Genomic DNA, 21,527 nt, shown 5'->3' on the forward strand with positions numbered 1-21,527 from the left:
ACCACTAAAATCTCTTACTCGTCCACTCAAATCTTGCCCAGACTACCACCATCACTCCCATCTACCATTATTACTACCAGCATGGAGCCAGCGACCACCATTACTCTGATCTACCACTACTGTACAACTACCAGCATGACAGACCAGCTACCCCTCCCCCCCTAACACTTTACAGGAAACCATCATCATACTTTACTCCCCAGAACTACAAACCCACAGGAATGACAACAGTGGTTACCATCATTTCCCAATATATTCACCACAGCCAATCACCTCTCTCTCTCTCTCTCTCGTGTGTGTGTGTGTGTGTGTGTGTGTGTGTGTGTGCGTAAACAGAGGTTCAGTCTTGTAATCATCCTGAAATTATTGCTATTGGGCCACTAACTCCACCACCAACACTACTACTACTACTACTACTACTACTACTGCTGCTGCTGCTGCTGCTGCAAGTGGGTAAGCTCAGCAGCATCCCCAGACAACACACATCACAATCTTTTCATAACATTCTGACATAACACACTCCAGTACCACCACCACCACAACCACCATCATCATTACCACTACCACCACTACTTCTACCACTACCAATAATGAAGTAGTCAGCACAACAACCACCACCAGCAGACAAAACACACACACACACACACACACACACACACACACACACACACACACACACACACACAACCACCACAACATTCTCACGTCAAGACATTCCAACACCACCAAAAAACTACCAAACAGTGACATTAGCACAACACACACACACACACACACACACACACACACACACACACACACACACACACACACACACACACTGGATGCAGACATTATCACAGCATATTTACGGCCCAATAGCCACTGCCACTGCCACTTCCTTCACATTCCATTCACCACTACACAACTCTGTCCCTTAACCCTTCAGTACGATTACGTAAAAACAGACACCGTTATCGCCAACCTGTTATAGACTGTTTGACATCTTTTATATTCGTGCTACGGAGAGAATATTTCCTTCCTCCTCTACCAATCCTCCAAACACTTTCCCAATCACACATAGCCAGCATGAGGGAGGATGAATTTCAGGCTATCACTCTCCCCTCCAAGGACGTTGTGCAGACTGACAGATATACTCGTCCGGTACAAGAAAAACATCTCATACTGAAGGGGTAGCTATCTCCTTAACGACTTCAGTACGATGACCTTTGTATTATGCACTTGGCAACACTACACACTATTTTTATTTTGCTTAGGGGTGTGGTATGGATGAGATCAACGAGGTCAACAGTATAACTACCACTCATACAACCACTTTATCGCTACCAAACCACAACCACTTTATCGCTACCACACCCAAACCACATCCTACTGTCACTGCCACATAGTCAACCACATTATATAACCACTACCACACTATAAACAGCAGCGCTAAGTACCACACAACATTAAGTATTATCAAAGCACATCACTGACACCACTAAGATAACCACCAATACCAGCATCATCGCTACCACTCACAACTACCATCATCACTACCCTCTAAACCATCTCCAAAACCAGACACTACCACCTACTTCCACCACCAGCACTACCCCCAACCATCACAACCAAATACCACCATAGACCCACACCAACTACCACACACCCCTAACCCACACCACCAGATTCCTACCACTAACTCCCATACAGTACTAAACACTACCACACTCCCACCACAAAGTTTAGCCACACACCTTATCACATTCCTACCACACACACGCCACAAACTCCCACAACTAATACTAAACACTACCACATTCCCACCCCCAAGTACAACCGCACACCCCTACCACATACCATCACATTCCTACCAAACACAGGGCACAAATTCCCCAAGCACAACCACACCCCCCTACCACACACCGTACCACATTCCTGCCTCACAAAAACGACAAGCCCCCACCACCAGACACAACCACACCGCCCTACCACACTACCACACTCCTACCACACAACCACACCGCCCTACCACACAAAAGCCAGCTGGGACTTGTTAAGGCAATGAGACTGGAGGCAGGACAGATTCAAGCCACCGAAGCCTTTAAGGTCCAATTTAGGGAATAATAAGCACAGATGAAGCCCCTTAAGTGTGTGTGTGTGTGTGTGTGTGTGTGTGTGTGTGTGTGTGTGTGTGTGTGTGTGTGTGTGTGTGTGTGTGTGTGTGAGAGAGAGAGAGAGAGAGGGGGGGGGAGGGAACAGGATAGGAAGGGAAAGCAAAAAATAGATAAGTATACGGATATGGAAGAGGGGGGGGGAAGACGACAGTATGTGGAGGAGGGTGTGTGTGCGTGTATGAGTGGGTGGGGGAGCTATACACACAAACACGCACACACACTCAAGTTAAATCTACACAATCATGAATGGCCGCCTCTTGGGTACCCACCACCACCACCACTACTACTTCTACACACTACACTACGCTACATACCACTATACTACTCTACACGCTAATACACTACGTTGCTTACTACTACTACTACTACTACTACCAGACTACATTACACCCTACATCACACTACCGTACAAGGAATTACGTTACAATATACTATCAATAATGCATTACACATTAAGCAACTCTTATACACCTAAGTCCATCACATTACACACCAGACACCACAGTAATGTACACACACACACTACTTATATTTCTGGCAGTGGTCATATCCTTTTCACCTTAATTTGGCCCAGACTTTCGTCCTTTCGCACCTTCTTTCACGCAGCTCACTGACAGGATAATGCTACGGCTGGACTTTCTTTCCATAGCACTTCTTCGTGACTAGTATCATGTTCCAAGTGTTAATCTCTTGTTACAACTCAGTCTTCAAGATGGAAAGATAGTAATTTTAGGCCAAGTTGTCGTAGAAAGCGTATAACATTGTACAAACTAACCTCTTCTCTATTCTTAATAGGCTAACACTAATTAACCCCTACTCTACTCCTAACACTAATTAACCCCTACTCTACTCCTAACACTAATTAACCCCTACTCCACTCCTAACACTAATTAACCCATACTCCACTCCTAACACTAATTAACCCCTACTCCACTCCTAACACTAATTAACCCCTACTCCACTCCTAACACTAATTAACCCCTACTCCACTCCTAACACTAATTAACCCCTACTCCACTCCTAACACTAATTAACCCCTACTTCACTCCTAACACTAATTAACCCCTACTCCACTCCTAACACTAATTAACCTCTACTCCACTCCTAACACTAATTAACCCTACTCTACTCCTAACACTAATTAACCCCTACTCTACCCCTAACACTAATTAACCTCTACTCTACTCCCAACACTACTTAACCCCTGCTCTTCTCCCAGCATTAATTACCATTCTACACACACCACCATTAAGTTATTCATAGTAAAATAAAACTTCCCTCCTGCTTGCTACTCCAACCCAGACATCTTGCAACACAATATCATATAAGTGACCTTGGAGATCTTGCAACACCGCTTCACTGCAGATTTATTCTGTTATATTGCACCTCAACATCTTTTCCTGTGTTACTGATGCACACTGTCGATATTAAAGGATATAAATAGCACATAAGGGAATGTTAGGGTGCAGTATGCAAAACAAGTCAATAAGGAAAATGTGTTAAGAATTCTATGCAATCTGGAATAGGTCCTACTCCACACACTAACTTCCATGCTCCTCAACACACACACTATTGCATTAGGGTACAATACTACTCTCCTACTTGCTACTGCATACTCCTCAACACACCACACTACTGCATACTCCTCAACACATCACACTACTGCATACTCCTCAACACACCGCACTACTGCATACTCCTCAACACATCACACTACTGCATACTCCTCAACACACCATACTCCATACTCCTACTTCTCACACTATAACTTCCATACGGTACTCCTCAACACACCACACTACTGCTCCAAGCCAGACATCTTGCGACAGAGTAGAGTTTCACTTCAAGAATGTTGTGTTTTCTCGCAGGGCTGTATTCCTGTGATTTAATTCTAGTCTCAATGCCACCACAATCTGATTCAACTTATGGGAAAAACGTCTACTGGCGAAGGACTTAAAAACAATGCGCAGAGTATTAAAAACAATCTCCGTTAACAGGTACACAATCAGTCTCACAATCTCTGTTAAAAGGTATACAAACAGTCTCACAGTCTCCATTAATAGGTGTTAAAACTGTCCCAGTCTCCGTTTACATGGATAAAATCAATCTCACCCTCTTCAGTTACAGTATAATAACCCACCATAAACCCATCCACACTCCTGCAACACATTCTCAGCTAAAAGTAACTGTTTCGTGTCAGCCAGAATATAATACTAGAGTTGCCCTTACCATGAGAGGGTTAATGGTTGTTGGTGTGTATAAACTTTACGACCCCAATAACTCGTGTCTCAATATAATCTTATCACATGGCGTTAGTTAGAAAAAAATGTTAATTATACTAGAGTTGTCTGAGCATGAGAGGGTTATAACTTTCAACAGTATTTATCCTATTCTCCATACTGCCAGATAGAGTATCCTTGAGACTGAAGGTGTTAAGGTGTCAAGCAATACACAATGTTAGGGAAAAAGAGCCTCCCACGCCCACCAGAATAATTCCTTTACAGCATCTATTTTTATCCCCTTCACTACGGTTGCCCGCTTCATTCTATTTTTGCTTCCTCCCGACGAATTTAAGCCGAGAGACTTTCTGGGCTCACGAAATAATGCCCCTACAATCACCTCCTAAGAAGTAACAGAATAAAGAGGGAAAACTAGGCTAAGTATATAACTGTGGCTAGTTCTTCTGCTTAACTACCAGCGACTGTCTGATCCCTGCCCCTCCACTGCTGCCAACATCACACTGCCAACTCACTGTTACCAACACCACCATTAACATTACCACTACATCCACAACTGGGTCTCCAACAATTACCACCACCACTGGCATTACTACCACCACCACCACAACCACAACAACCATCTTCACCACCACCTACAACCAACATCAGCATTACCACCACCACCACAATCATCATCATCACATCGTCAATACTACTACACCATCCACTGTCACACCTCAATCATCATCACTACATCATCATTACTACTACACCATCCAATATCACCATCACGACTCACAACAACAACACTACCACCACTACAATTAATATCCTGCCAATGACAGTCCCCACCCCCACACAACACAACGCAATACGACTCTCTCTCCCACCCCCTCTCTCTGACACACACACACACACACACACACACACACACACACACACACACACACACACACACACACAGTCCCTTCAAACCAAAGCTCTTATTTTTTTTTTTAGCTCTCCTCTCCCCTTACACAACAACGCCTTCTCCCCCTTGCCTTCTTTCCTCTAGTCGTTTGTTGCTAAGGTCTTTCTATACCTGGCATAGCAGGCTTCGTGGTATCTGTTCCTTGGCGGTTTATTTTGCACAGTATACCTCATTATCCTCTTGTGATGTAAACTGTGTTGATATTGGAACGGTGTAAATATTCAAGATAATGTCAAGGTGAAACACGCAAAGTAATCGCTAAAAAAAAAGAGGTATTACTGCGCCACCTGTCCCACCTAGAATACAGCCCTGTGTTCCCCACTTGCCTTTCCTTGCCTTCACCGCGACAGGCTACACCTTTAAGTACATTCTCGCTTCCTTCCGATTATTTTACTCGGCTTGGAGGGAGGCCCACTCATGTATGTCTTTTTTACCTTACCCTTGTCTGTGTGACATATGACGCTTCGTGGTACCCTTTACTCAGCGATTTATTTTGGATAATACCCTAGCATTTACCTGTATGTTACTTAACACTGTCTTAGCATGGATCAGTAACATATAAGATGATACTGCAGTGCAATGTGCAGAATAATCGCTAAGGAGGTTCTGCTGCGAAATATCAAATGTTACGAAATCTAAATAAATCCCCAAGGAAGAGGTGTTACGAAATCTCAAGAAATCACCGAGGAAGAAGTTATGCAATCTCAGTAAATCGCTAAGAAAGAAGTGCTACGACGAAATCTCAATGAACGGGCTAAGGAGGAAGTTACGAAACCTCAAACAAATCGCCAGGGTAAAGGCGTTACGACATCTCCAATGACATTTCAATACGACCCGGCTGTGTCTCCATACAGCGGTCGTTGCTAATTGGCCCGTCGCAGTCTTGCCCTGGCGACAGATATCTTAACTATGTCACCCGTACTATTGGCACCCGAATTTCTTTGGCTAGGGAGTGGTCTCTCGTCGGCTCGTATCCTCGTCCGGTAAGTAAGCTCCCTAACACCTTTTCCCGAGCCATTTATTTTGATTACTACACCTTACTGTCCTCCACGGTTATATAAATCCTCCAAGTATTACCGCAAAATCTGCATAAATAGCGTACAAAAGGATCGTAAGCAGCAAAAATAAATCGCTAAGGACGAGGTGCTAAGGAGGCTTCTCAAGCGACGAGAATACGGGCCGTCGTGTAGTGGCTAAAGGTGTGTCTACGGTGCTGAATACCTGGCCAATTTACTCCCCTCACCTGTTGCTACTTAAGTGGTCCAAGAAATCTGAACTTTTTCTTCCCGCAGCCACAAGATTCTATTCAGCTGAGGGGGTTAAACATGTCAACGTCTCAAATACTTGGTCCAAATTTTTTCTAATGCAAGGATGAAGGACCCAAAAGTCAGAGGCCTGCAAGATTGTTCCCTCCAAGAAAACAATACAAATAACATAAAAGAGAGCCAAATTCAAGATCCGTTCATTTCTAGATTCCAGGACATTGCGTTTAAAAGACTGGAGGTCATAGACAGTAAGAAATACAGACAGAGGAAGACAGTTGGCAATCGTAATTGTCATGGCTAGAGGAAAGACGAAACTATACCTCCTTCTTTTTCCTCTTCCTGTTGCTCTATTGCTAGACCTGTGTATTACCTAAGAAGCTGCCTCTATTCGCCTAAAGCCCTTATTCTCCACAGCTAAGGCGATTTCCTAACGTCTCCTTACTATATTTCTTTTGCCTTCGTTTAGTCCATATTTTCGTTTTTCTGCAGCATATTTCAGGTAGTACAGTGTCAGAAAAAGATAATGTTACGGCTCTTCATCCTTTCCATAGCACTTACTCATAACTGGCGTCATGTCCTAGTGTTCGTCTCGTTATAACAACACTGAAGATGGAGAGATGGCAATTTTAGTCCACGTTAGTGTCAAGCCATTATAGTTATTTTCTGTTTTTGGTATGCTCATAGTTTCCTGCGTGTTATTTGTACTGTCAGTGTTGATATAAAAGATATAAAAGGTAAAGTATATACCGGCAATTAAATAAGAGGTGCAATAAACTCTCCCACGTTGGAGAGCATGCGTCTAAAAGTACCAGTTGGTGCATATAACACTCCACCGGACGATATCTCGTGTGTTGCGGGGACAGCTCGGTCAGCGTTATCAGTGTCTATCCTTTATTATTTATTCATTTCCTACTCCCAAAGCCACCCCCACACCAGCAAACTGCGCCGTCCTTGCAACACATAAGATGCTACCAAGTGAGTTTAGTGCAGCGCTACTTACGGACCACTGTATGTACGTCACAGAGGCAATCAATTTACTTTGTGTTCCCAGTTGTTGCTAGCTAAGGGAGAGCAGAGGTGAGGTGTCCTGGACCGGGTGTTAGTAGTTAACCTTGGCAGAAATATGTGCCCGGCCTCAAACTGGATTCCTCTGTACGGTCCTCTGTTTCGTCTTCTCACTCCTTGTCTTTCCTACTCGCCTTTTCTCACCTCTATTTCTCTTCCTACCATAACTTTGCCTTGTACAGCTCCTACCACTTTTATTATAGACTGTTCTTAGTCTTCCTGTAAAAACTGTTATCTTATACAACTCTAGCCACATTTTAAACATCTACTGCTCTTTCCATTCTCATTTCCTCACCTTTTCCTCTGATCTACACCTCAACCTACTTTTACCATCTACTGTCCTTCCTACACTATTCTCTCGCGTACTCTCCTTCCTACTCTATCCGCTCACACTTTCACTTACTTTTGTTACTATTCATTCTTCTACGCCTCTTCCTACTTTTCTATCACCCATTATCGTTACTACTCTTTTAATATTACTTTAACCATTCTTTACCTTCTACATCTTTCAATTTTATTATGTAATATATTTCTATTATTTTCTCACATCTTCCTCTTATTACAATATAACTAGTAATACCTTACACGGCTCTTCCTATTTTTATCATCTACTGTTCTACTACTACTACTACTACTACAAATATTCATACTTTCATTTACCATTCTCTCTTTCCCACTGCCCTTCCTAGCATCATTCTATTATCCCCTGTTATTATCTCAATTATGTTCTTGTCATCCATTCTTATCAAATCAACATCTACCCTTCCTAGTTGTATCTTCATACCCATTCTTATTCCTATTTTTATCTTCCAACGCTCCTCCTGTTTTATATCTTCTCTCCCCTCTTTTCTTACTGCAATAATCCCCCTCTCCCACACTCTCTCTCTCTCTCTCTCTCTCTCTCTCCTACCCACACTTACTTCCATTACACCATCTGGCTCGCGTGCTTTCTTTTTCCCTCTTAATAATTCAAGATTCATCCACTTTCCTCCTTTTTCTGAGACAGTTCTTTCTCTACACTTTCTCTCTCTCTCTCTCTCTCTCTCAGACGTACCGTAACTGCGACATGTACTTAGCGACGGGAAGCTGTCAAGATAACGTACCTGAAACGGAGAAAAAAAAACGACATTAGGTGGAGGAAGAGGTAATGGGATTTTGAGCACACTTTAGCGTGCAACTGGACAGGGGAAGAAAGATGGTGGGAGAGAAAAAATGCAGTGAAATTATATCCGCAGTGTAATAATAATAATAATAATAATAATAATAATATCATCATTATCTCCATAACCTTATCCCGCTCCTCCCGCTCCTTTTCATTATTATCATCATCATCATCATCATAATTCCCAATTATAATAACTACAATCCAGAAACGGGAAAGCACACTGTACGAAAACAGGAAAAATGCCAATTCCTCCACAATCTAACCATTCCTAACAACATATACAGTAAAATATTTATCTACAACGCTATCCATCTATCTATCTATCTATCTACTCGCCATTCACGCCATGAACGTCATCCCCATAGGCGTGGTGTGAAGCCCTGTTCTGGCAGACATGCTGCGTGAAGAGAAAGCAATGTTGGTTACGATGTCCTGCAGATGTTGTCCACACTAATACCACCATCACAACCACTACCACTACCACCAACCACAATATCACTGTTAAACTATCACCACCATCACAACCACTACCACCATCACTAGTACTACCACCAACCACACTCTCTGTTAAACTATCACCACCATTACTACCACCACAAATAGTACTACCACCAACCACACTTTCTGTTAAACTATCACCACCACCACCACCACTACCACCAGTCACACTATTTCTGTTAAGCTATCACCACCACTACTGCCACCAGCCACGCTGTCTGTCAATGACCACCAGCATCTCATCATTCTTAACTTTATAACGATTCCGCCACCATTATTACCTGTACGACCATCAATGTTTAACTATCACCACCACATTCCTTAACCTACCATTTACACCAACACTGTCATTCCTACACCATCACCACCAGCCCCACCACAAAAATCACCACCACCACCACTTCAACATAACCTTTACCATATCATTCACAAACTATCACCATTGCTAGTAGCACCATCAATGCTCAACTATCACCGTATCATCATCGTCATCACAAACACTTCTCACCACCACTGTCATCACCAGCAGCTGTCACCACGGCCACCCCCTCAACACCTGCCTTCCTCAGCCCCACACATGACGCCGGGGATTATTCTTACCGCAGAGGAAGGGAGAGTTGCTGAGTTTTTCCTTTCCGCTCACGGCACTATTATAAAACTATCCGCGAATTCACAGGGAAGAAGTCTACGGGTACCGGTAGTGTTTGAAGCGCCCTTGGAGATTTCCTAACTCCTTTCCCTTAGCAATTTATTCTGCATATCACACCTCGGTGACCTTTTATGCGTGTTACCAAACTACGTGCAAAATATGAATAAAAACTAGGAAAATGTTAAGGTTTAATATGCAAAACAAATCGCTTCCCACTGAATCTACAATGCTAACTAAAGCTGTTCTTACCACACAGAGACGGGAGACTTTGCCGTATCTATACAAACAAATCGCCGCCATGTCATTGCTGCCTTCCTCAAACTAACACCATCCGCATTCTCAAATAAATACGATTAATTTGATGTAACAGCTGCAGCAGGAAGTACAAGGCCAACTCAGGATCTCTCCATGCCTTATCATTATTGCAATAGTTGGTGAGTGTTTCCTTGTCACGCAGGGCATAATAAAACAACCCACAGCATCACAGGGAAGAGAATCTGTAACTCGTAGTCTACCTTTGGAGATTTCGTTGAACATCTTAGCAATTTATAAACGCATTACACGTCAGGAAACTACGCGGATCTTAAAGCAATATAAATAACATACCGTACAAAAGAGTATTAAAGTGTAATATGCAAATGAAAACGCCTTTCATGCGTACTAGGACTGACTCCAATTTTTAAGGCAGAGGGAGAGCTGGGAGGGTTTTTCCTTTCCACCCAGGCCATTAAAAAAACACTCAGGAATTCGGAGGGAAGGGAGGTCTATCTGGCGTGATGGAATTCTATGGGCGTGCCTGCCTTTGTGATTGTGGGCCTCTGATTATATTAGTTTAACATTTCTCTTTAATAATCACTCGCTTCTTCACAGGGCCTAGATGATAAATTTCACGCTAACGAAGAAAACACGAGAAAAGCTCTAGCGTTTACTAAATCTTTCTGAACTTGCTACTCTACACTGACACCAGAAAACATATTTGAGCGAGCCACTGACTTCAAAAGGCCTAATCATAATTTCTTATTTCCTCTCTCCCTTCTTATTTATTACGATATCTTCCATCTCCTTATCCTTCCCCAGCCATTAAGACATCAATTCTTAAACCTGTCTTCCTTCACTCATTCACTTTCACATTCCTGTCCTTTCTCCCTCTCTATATAAATTCCTTTCGTTATTGCATCCCTTTTTTACCATATATGTTATCTTCATTCCTCTCCATCCTGGCCATTAAGACCTCACTTCTTCGTTTGTCTGTCTGTCTCTCCCTTCTTCTTTGTCTGCTCATTAATCTTCCTTCTTATGCGTCTATATTTTTTCTCCACAACTTTCCCTTCCCTTCCGCCGGCTCAAGGTTTCCTCTCTCCCTTCCCTCCCTCCCTTTATTGTTTCCTCTTTTTGTACATATATCTCATCCCCCCCCCCTCTCTCTCTCTCTCTCTCGCGCCCGCATCTGCTCCTTCTCTCTTACCTTGTCCTTATTCCATCAAAGACATCTTTACCCAATTTCCTACTTTCATACCATTCATTCTCCCCCTTCACACACACACACACACACACACACACACTTGTTTATCTGCTCCATCTCTCCGTTTGTCTCTCGCTCTATTTAAATACCTGTCTGCAGTTCTGACGTCATGAGTGTCTTTCCATGTCTCCGTTCATCTCTCTCTCTCTCTCTCTCTCTCTCTCTCTCTCTCTCTCTCTCACACACACACACACACACACACACATTCTATTTCCGCCATTATATCCTGATACACAAACTTACCCGCTCTTCATTCGGCCTCTTAACTTTCATACTCTGCCTCACTAACTTTCACATTATCTCTGCTTAGTAAACGTCCTTCTCTCTCAACTCCTACACCCCGGGGTCATTCTCTCTCTCTCTCTCTCTCTCTCTCTCTCTCTCTCTCTCTCTCTCTCTCTGTGCCACCACACGATTTGACAGCTTACGACAGACCTTTTCAAATTAGAAAATTAGATACTGCGTTAATTAACCTCTGACTTACTTATGGACCCTCCTTAAGCTGAGTACAATCGTCTGGCAGCAACATGAATACAGTACAAATAACGTCACTGTATGGAATAGTTTATGTAGTTCTCCTGTGGCCAATCTCTCTGCTTTAAGTCTTCCTGCCTGGCGTCATTCACTCGGCTTTAACTCAGTCTACTCTCTGTCCTCCTATCTCCTTTAATTTATCCTATCCCCCCCTTTCTCTCTCTCTCTCTCTCTCTCTCCTATTTCGTTCTCATGATCATTCAGTATATCTCTCCCATACTCCTTCTTTCATCATCATCATCATCATCATCACCATAGTATCCTTGATTCCTACGTTCACTTGCATGTACGTATATATGTATGTATGCATTTTACATCAATACACACACAGACATATAAACAGGTAGATAAACAGACATACTTTAGTTCTGCTCTTAAAATATTCAGCTCAGACAGAATTCGTTTTGTAGTGAAGTAGGTCACATGAGACTGTAAACGGGTGAGGATAACTGATTAGGCACTTGTCAGCATCATCGTTGTCAGAGGGTTAGGGGGGTTAATGTCATGGCAGGAGAATAAAGGGACAAGATATAACCCTCCCCATCCCACCCCCGCCACCATCCTGTTGTTGTGTCATGGGAGTTACGATCCAATTTGCAACACCAGTGCCGGCCAGTGGGGTCACACCAAATTCCTCAGTAAATATAAGATAGGTTTTCAGTCCAACACAATGATTTTTTTACAACACAACTTGATTCATCCCCCACAACTTTATTCTACAGAGCCCCCCCCATCCCCCCCCTCTCTCTCTCTCTCCTTATCCCTCATCTCCTCCCTTTCTCTCCCCTCCCTCTTATCAGGTTTTTCCGTCTCTCCCACCCTCTCCATTTCTTCCACTCCTCCCCTTTATCTCCCCATCTCTTTCGCAATGACTCATCTCTTCCTCTCTTCATTCATCCCTCCCTCTCTCTCTCTCTCTCGTTTTTATACGTAGTCTTCCCCTCCCCCCTTCCTTTCCTCCCTCTTTTTCCCCTCCCTTTCCTTTTCCGGTGTCTCAACCCCCCCATCTCTCTCTTTCACTCTCTCTCTCTCCTAACTACACCCGTCTACTCACAGCAGATTTCTTGTACGTCTACACTTTCTTCCTGGTCTTAATCTTTTTCCGCTATTTCGTCTCCCTTTCTTGCTATTTTCACTTTCTTCGAGGATAATCTACTCTCTCTCTCTCTCTCGTATTATTTCCTACGTCTACATATATCATCTCCGGCTCCAACCTCCCCTTTCTTTTCTTTCTCTCCCTTCCCAATATATTTCCTCTCCATTACACTTAACTCTCCCATGACTCTCTCTCTCTCTCTCCCTCTCTCGTCCTGCCCCCTCAGCTTGTTAGTGTGGGAACCAGATTGCGTGTGAGAAGAGCCTCCACATTACCCAGCTTTTCTACCACCACCTCCTCCACCACATCACCACAACCTCCCCCCCCTTATCCTATGCCTTCATTCGCACTGCCTTCACAAACTACTCATCGTAATCTAAAACAAAAAACAAAAACAAAAAATCATTCTGCTTAGAGGGGAATTCTCGTAGTGATGAGACTGTGTGGAAAAGACTTAAGATACTGTACACTGAATTTTAGCCGAGACAAAAGTTGATGTAACTGGACGCATCCTTTAAATGATCGAGGCTCATTCATCTGTTTTACTCTGGTTAACGTTGGATGACTTTACTCAACACTGGGAAACCTGTCGACGTCGAGTTAAAGGCAAACATTCCCTTCATCACCAGTGGTATCTTTTACATTACAAAACCACACAGTTCGGAGGTAAAGATGTATATACAAATGCCTTGCTAAAAGCTAATGTTAAAAAGTTCATTGCAATATAAACACATACGGTTGTCAATGATTATTTCTGAAAACACTATTTTTCAATAATCGCTTATCACTGAAACGTTTTTTGTTTGCAAGTAACAAAAACTTATACGTTTCAAGACAAATTATTATTACAGTATAAACATTACATTAGCCTGCTGGTGACTGAAAGAAATAAGAAAATACAATATCGTCATGCAGAGCTATATGTAAAATAATAATAATAACAACAATAATAAAGATAATAGTAATCCGTGAGAGTTCAGCGAAATTTTTGTTTTCCGACAGACATTACCGTAGACTACCTCCTAAGGATGGGTCATTTTACCTCTTTATTGCTTCTCTCTCTCCTTTTGCCGCTCGCTTCCCGCCCCTCTCGTCACATTCTTCTCTCCCTCCTACGTAACTCCATTCCTTTTCTCTCTCCCCCTCTCTCTCTCTCTATCATTTCCTCCTCTTCCACTCCTCTTCTCCATTTATCACTCTGTGCTATTTATACATCCCTTTCTCAGCCTCATCGTCATGTCCTTGTAACATTCTATTCCATTCCTCTCTCCGGTTCTCTGCTTTCTCTTCTCCTTTCCTCCAGGTCACCTCGTTTTCCCTCTCCTTCCCTCCCCTTCCACCACCTTCTTCTCTCCCTCACATATAACACCATTCCTTACGTCTTTCCATCGTATCTTTATTTCCCCTTTCCACTCCATTACGTTTCTTCCTTCTCTCCCCTCCTCTTCTTTCCAACAAACCACCACGTTTCCCCTCTCCTTCCCTTACCGTGCCCCCCCCCCTTTCTCTCTCTCTCTCTCTGCATAACGCTTTTATTCTCTCCCCCCTTAATTTTCTGTCCACTCATTTCCTCTCCCCGTCTTTTCTACTGAAATCTCTCTCTCTCTCTCTCTCCATTTTCCTTTCTCTTTTCCACCCCGTCCCATTCATTTCTCCCCTTTCGTCTCTCTGTCATTTTCCTCACCTCTTACCAATCTTCCAAATCCATCTTCCCTTCCCGTCTTACTCGTTTCACACCTTTTCCTTCTCATTCCTTTCCATTCCCTCCGTTTCCAGTCTTCTTTCCTTCTCTCCCGTCCCATTCTTCTTCGCTTCCCTCCCATCACATTCTTTTCTGCCCTCCCGCCGGTCTCTCCATCACATTCCTCCACCCCTTCCACATAGCTCCAGTCCACTAGTGTAGAAAAGAATCGCAAAAACAACAACATATAATACGACTCTAAGGGTCACCTCTAGACCTTCGTACCACGGTCTTCGCCACCCTCCTTCTCCCTTTCCTCCCCCCTCTCCTTCTCCTTTTCCTCCTCCCTCTCCTTCCCCTGGTTCTCCTCCTCCCCTATCCCCTCATCCTTCTTCCCCTCCCCTCCGCACTCATTATCCCATCCTTCTTCTCTCCTAGCCTTCCCCTGTCACTAGCCTTTCACCTTCCCCTGTCTCTTCCCTCTTCCCTTTTCCCCCCTCCCCCATCCCTTTCCTCTCCCCCTCAGTTCCCTCTTCTCTACCTTCGCTTTCCCTCTCACCTCCTCTTACTTCTCTCTTCCTTTTTACCTCCTTCCCCTTCTCAGATTTCCCTCCCCTCCCCTGCTGTCCCCTCTCCCACTCCCTCACTTTCCATATTCCCCTCCCCATCCCCTTGCTTCTGTCCCATGCCCCATTCCCCTCTCCTCCCGATCCTTTCGCTATCTACCTTCCTCATTTCTAGTATTCCTCCTCTTCTCTCTCAACTCCTAACTCCCCCCACCTCCTCTCTCCCTCGTTCCAACCATCCCATCATACCTCGTCCTTGTACCCTCACCCAAACACTCCTCTCTCCACTTGGTCCCTTATTCTCTCTCTCTTTCTCTCTATTACCTACCCCTCTAGCCTTCCCCTCTGCTTACCCTCAACCTTGTCCCACTCTCGCAAAACACTCGCCTCTTGACTTCTCCCCTCATTTTGTCCTCGTCCTGCTTAGTAATGGAATCTCCCCGAAAACTGAATAAAATCATGTGACAGCAGCAAGAGTACCACCAACCCGTTCAGAGTCAGACGCGTGATTTTTTTAATTCTTCCCACGAACAGGCGATGAACTGAACTTAAGGCTTCACGTAATCTAACTATAGCCAGAAGCCCCAGTACCGGAAGGGGTGGCCACAAACGAATCGCCTCCATGCCACTGTGACCTTCAACATCAGGCTGTCCACTCTCAAACCCTGATAATCAAGGGGTTTATTAATGCTATACCCAACCCCCTCCGTTCGAAAAGTTTGTCCTGGGCTAAATATATTTGTCAGGAGATGGCAACGAAAAAATGAAGAAAAAAAAATCTCCCTAAGGTAAGAGAGTTAATACCCAAGGCTGAATAAAATCGTCTGGCCTGCCATTAATAAGTGATTGTACTGAAGGGTTTGAAGCTGCCAACAGGGGCCTCTCAGTGATTCTTATCCCGCCACCCCAACTCTCTGATAACCCCGAAACTGACCTCTTATTACTCACTCCAATCTCTCTCTCTCTTTCTCTCTCTCTCTCATTGCAAAATGCAGCCGGTAACTTCTTCCACGGAACCTCCTCGGTATGGGGTGTAAGACCTTTTGAGGTACTCCTTGTAACTTCTTGTAACTCTCCCCCTGGTCCAATATATTCTAACGTTCCATATCCTCCTCAACATTCAATCCATTCCTTTCTCCTTTCCCATGCATCCTCTTACATCGTATGTCCCCCACATCCCCATCTCCCCACCATTCCACATGCTCCCGCCTCCTCGCTATGAACCCTCCCCTCTCCTCTCTCACCTCCACTTGCCCTACATCCCCTGCCCCCACACCCAAGGCCCCACACCACACCCATGTCCATCAGAACATTCCCCCAACATTCCAAGACCATTAAAAGGCACACAATTCCACTCCCACCTCATTCTCTCTCTGACCTACCCAGTAAATCTCTGAATCTCATGGTTTTATTTTGTTCTCTGTATCTCTCTTCCCCTCACACTACCCGAGTTGTCAATTAGTTATCTTAGTTGTCCCTCTGTTATCTGCTGTACAAGGGGCGCCACCAGCCCACATCCATTTATGTTTACTATAGTGATCAGATTCTCTACTTTCGTCCTTTATCCACAGGGCTAAATAGGAAGGCGAAAGAACAGTCCAATTTGCGTGCCCTTCCCGTTCTTCTGGATGGGAAACTTGTAGTATAACATAATCCACAGAACGTGTATTTTGGAGTGATTTAAGTGGAATGGAAAACATTGAGTTACTCATCACACTGAACGAGAGACTCTTGGATGAGGACGACACGAAAACATACAGTAGGAAAGAGTCGTCTCAATTTTAAAACGGATATAGGCATGGGCAAGTCACGTTTTTCTAGAATAGGAAACAAAAAGGTCGAACGATCAAGGTAACACGAGAAGAAACCCAGACATGACCCCAACTTTCCACCCACTGACGGAACCACAAACACTGCTACCCTCCACACACACACCTCACACAAATGACTATCAAATGTACCTGTTTATATTTGCGTGTGAAAAATCTAAGGGGTTATTGTACGGCTACCTTCTATAATACGCCTAGTTTAGAGGATATGATACCGACAAGAGTGCAGGAAGAGGAAGAGAGGCCACGAAGGAGATATTTTACTTGCGGAATGGCTAAGACTGGAAGAAACAGACTAACAGCCACTATGTCATCACGAAGAAAAATGACAGACGCCTTCAGTTCATCATGCACCTAATGGATGGTGGTGGTGGTGATGGTGGTTGTGATGTATTAAGTGGAATCCGCAACGACTATGATTACCTGGAAACTCATGATTACAATCCCACGCGTTCTCTGATCTCGAATAGCATATAATTCCAAGTCATGAAAATGCATTATGACCACAGCTGCAAATTAAATAAACGAGAATAACAGATCCATTATCATCTGGCCAAGCAGGAGTAAAATGTCTGAAATTAATTCATAAATAAAAGGATATTACTTAAGAGTAACTCAAAAACAAATGATAATAACAACAAGCAATCACGCAAAGCACTATTCACTGGCATGTAGTCATATATTTAGTTATAATCATGATTCCTTTGGCCCTGAAATCGATTAAATACGGTATATTTAACAACACGCAGCCCAACTCCTATCAGTTATTACGATTTCTAACGTGGATTCAATCGTGGGAAATACTCTAGTGGGCCTTGGCGACTTTTAGTACTTCTCCGTCATCATCATCGGCAGCTGCAGGACTAAGGCCTCCACTCACTCTCCTCCCTCTGACTTGTTGGCTAATAATCTACTTCATCTAATCCAAACAAGCCAGCGAAACCCACCCCCCCTCTCTCTTTCTCTCTCTCTCAAGGTTACTATTCAATTACCCTGCCTGTCCATCCATTTCTGCTCCCCTGTCCCAATTCTCCTCCCTTCTTCCTTCTCCCCAATTACTCCCTCTCCCCTCCTCCCTACAGCCATATTATCACCCAAGCATCATCTACCCACATCTAACTCCTCCACTCCCGACTCTGTCTCCTCCTTCCTTCTCCCCATTCCACATTCGGACCCTTCCTTCTCCCTGCTTCGCAGTAAGACCTCTCCTCTCCTCACCTTCACTTATACTCCTCCTCTCTCTCTCCATCCCCCAGTCATGCTCATCTCCATCTCTCTTCCCCCTTGCATGTTCCCAGCCTCCCCCTCCCTCCCTACCTCCAATAATTCCTCTCCATCTTCTACCCCCAATCATTGCACTCCCCCTCCCTCTCTTCCACCACCCTGTTTTGCCAGCACCACCTTCCCCAACCACCCCTCTCCCTCCGCACAGAACCCCTCCCCAGCCCCGAGGCCAGTGATGAGAGGGCAGACAGACGACCCTGGGAAGCCTGGCCACGCAGTACCTGGCCGTGAGGAGGGGGAGATGCAGCAGAAATAAACAGACATGCCAGATAAGAAAGGTGAGGAGAGGGGATGGAGGGGAGAAGAGGGGAATGAGGGAAGCAGAGGGGAGTGAGGGAAGACGAGGGCAACGAGGGGAGGTGTTGCGAGTGAGTAGACGAGGGTGAGGGGAGATAAAGATGGGGAAAGGAAAGAAACAGAGAAAGGAAGATAGATAGACGAAAGGAAGGATGAATGCAAGGGATATAAGAAAGATGAGGAAAGGGGAATGAGAGGAGAAGAGGGAAGTAAGAAAAATGGGTGACGAAAGAAGGAAGACAAAAATGAAGATTGAAAACCGAAATGGAGGTGAAAAAGGAAGGAGGAGTAAAAGAGGGAGTGGGAGGCACAGAAAGAAAGGAAACCACTGAGAGGCCGAACAACAGAAATAAACCCAGACAAATACAAACCGGGAGAAGGGGGAGGGGAAAACAGACAGAGGAAACTGGTGAGGAAAAGAGGTAAAAATTGAAGATAATACGGACGACATCAGGGAGGGAAGAACAATATGGGTTAAAACACTGGGGGATATGAGATACAATATGAAGAAAAATGGCATAAAAAAGCAGAAGAGGAACAGAAGATGATGAAAATAACTGAAGAATAAATAAATACAAAGCAAGAGCGGTGATGAAAAGATGGAGAGAGTGAGGAAGACGAGAAGAGAGGAATGTAACGAGAAGGGGATGATGAACAGAGGATGAGGAAGACAGAGGGAGAAGATGAGGAAGACTGAGTTATAAAAGGGTGTTATGTGGGGAGGTGAAGGAGATGAGGAGGCGAAGGGGGGGGTGAGAAGACAGATGAGAAAATGAAGATGAAGACAAGAGAAAGAAAGGAATGTACTTGAAAGGGAGGACATGAAGAAATTTAAACAGGGAAAAAAAGGGAGGAATTGATGAGAGGGAAGAGAATGATGGGAGGTGACAAGGGAGAAACAACGAAGATGTGAAATGACGAAGAAGAGGTGTGACCATAAAAAGGTAATAAAAGGAGAGAGAGAGAGAGAGAGAGAGAGAGACCGGGGGGGGGGAGACAAGGTAAGTGAGAAAGAAACAGAGCTTATCTATCCATTGCCTAACACCGCATTCTGTGGGGGTGACCTCATCACGAAGAACCTCAGTTATTTCCGTCCCTACTAAGTAACGATCTAACCTTCCCTCACAATGACACTTAAGCATCGTAACACCTCCTCCTTTGCTATTTATTTTTCATCTTACACTTCATCCTTCTTCTATAATTCCCATCGTTTAAATACCGACGTACTTCGAATCAATATACTAAACAAGAGGATACTGATATGTAATGTGCAAAACGAGTCGCAACTGAAAAGATGTTCCGACTCTCCAAAGCGAAGTAATACAGGCCATCTTGTTCTTGTTCTACCTCTTGTTCTTATCTCCGTAAAAACACCAACTTCTCATTTTCTATTCGCTCCGTATGGCCCAAACATCTTATAATACTACCTTCCACACACACACACACACACACACACACACACAGTGTACTCGGTATTCATCCCCGCCCCCGTCTCTCTCGTCTGTTTATTTCCCCTACTTCCTTTCCCACACTCCCTTCCCCGGCATCTTCCCACAGTTCTCTGTTCCTAAGATGTGTGTGTGTGTGTGTGTGTGTGTGTGTGTGTGTGTGTGTGTGTGTGTGTGTGTGTGTGTGTGTGTGTGTGTGTGTGTGTGTGTGTGTGTGTGTGTGTGTGTGTGTGTGTGAGAGAGAGAGAGAGAGAGAGAGAGAGAGAGAGAGAGAGAGAGAGAGAGAGAGAGGTTCAATATTAAAGAAAGGCAGAGAGAAAATACAACGAAATAATCAATACAAACAAAGCATTAAAGCAAAAATATGACACAAGAAGAAAGCAGAGAGAGAGAAAATAAAGCTATTGAGCAAGAGACAAGAATTAGAACAGCATGATGGGGAAACTGAGGCGAGGCAAGGGAATCAACTCTCACACAAATCAAGACAAAAAGTCAAATAAAAACTAAACACATAGGAAACCAAGACAATATAAAGACAAATACAGAGGAAACTGAAGTTTTTTACTCAAATTCCAGGTAAACATAGACAAAAATTTAATAATAAAGATCAATAAACTTTACTCTTGAGTCACGTGCTTTAATCTGTGTAATACCGACTGATTTTGTTCATTTATTCAAGTGAAGTAAACAGTATCATCCTTGAGTGAGGTAAAAGCTGAAAATAATCTTCTGTGATAAACAAGATAAACTTTAAAATTACTGTCGTAGTGAAGGTTTTAAACAACAGTGCCCTAGAGAAGGAAAAGACAGCTTTATAAGAATGTGTTGGTGATGGAAATTGGGGCAAGGTTGAAGGAAGCCCCAGACACACGCGTGTAGGCTAAGGAGGTGAGGGCTATGGGCAGGGCAGGGCAGGAACCGAACCGTTAGTTTTATTCATACGGAAGAAATAACAAAAAGTAATGATCAAATAAGAGGCAGGAATTTCACACAGCTTAACATATATCCCAGGAGACAACCCCTTCAAACCGATAACCTAATTTTCGTTTGATCAGGCTAAAACTAAATTCTATACACCTTTGGAAGAAACCGCAAAAGTGAAGGGGCTACTGAGGGCAATAACTTACCCCTCAGTTCGAAAAGGCTCTCGTACTGCAACAAAATCGTGTTGAGTATTTAGGATAAACTATCCTAATGTGACGTGAGTGAATGGTATAAGGGCACAAAGCGGTCCAGGTGACGTGATGCAATGGAACACAACCTTGGCAGGAACCCGCAGCCAC

At 43.9% G+C, this 21,527-nt stretch overlaps 1 protein-coding gene across 1 annotated transcript in view; it reads right to left on the minus strand.

Annotated features, from left to right (window-relative positions):
* Positions 1-21,527, minus strand: part of fwd (phosphatidylinositol 4-kinase beta fwd) — a 143,735-nt gene that overhangs the window by 112,022 nt on the left and 10,186 nt on the right. The window lies entirely within an intron of this gene.

This window comes from Coenobita brevimanus, chromosome 38 (genome assembly GCF_032717465.1).
Source record: "Coenobita brevimanus isolate Jiangsu-jjx chromosome 38, ASM3271746v2, whole genome shotgun sequence".
Taxonomy (NCBI): domain Eukaryota; kingdom Metazoa; phylum Arthropoda; class Malacostraca; order Decapoda; family Coenobitidae; genus Coenobita; species Coenobita brevimanus.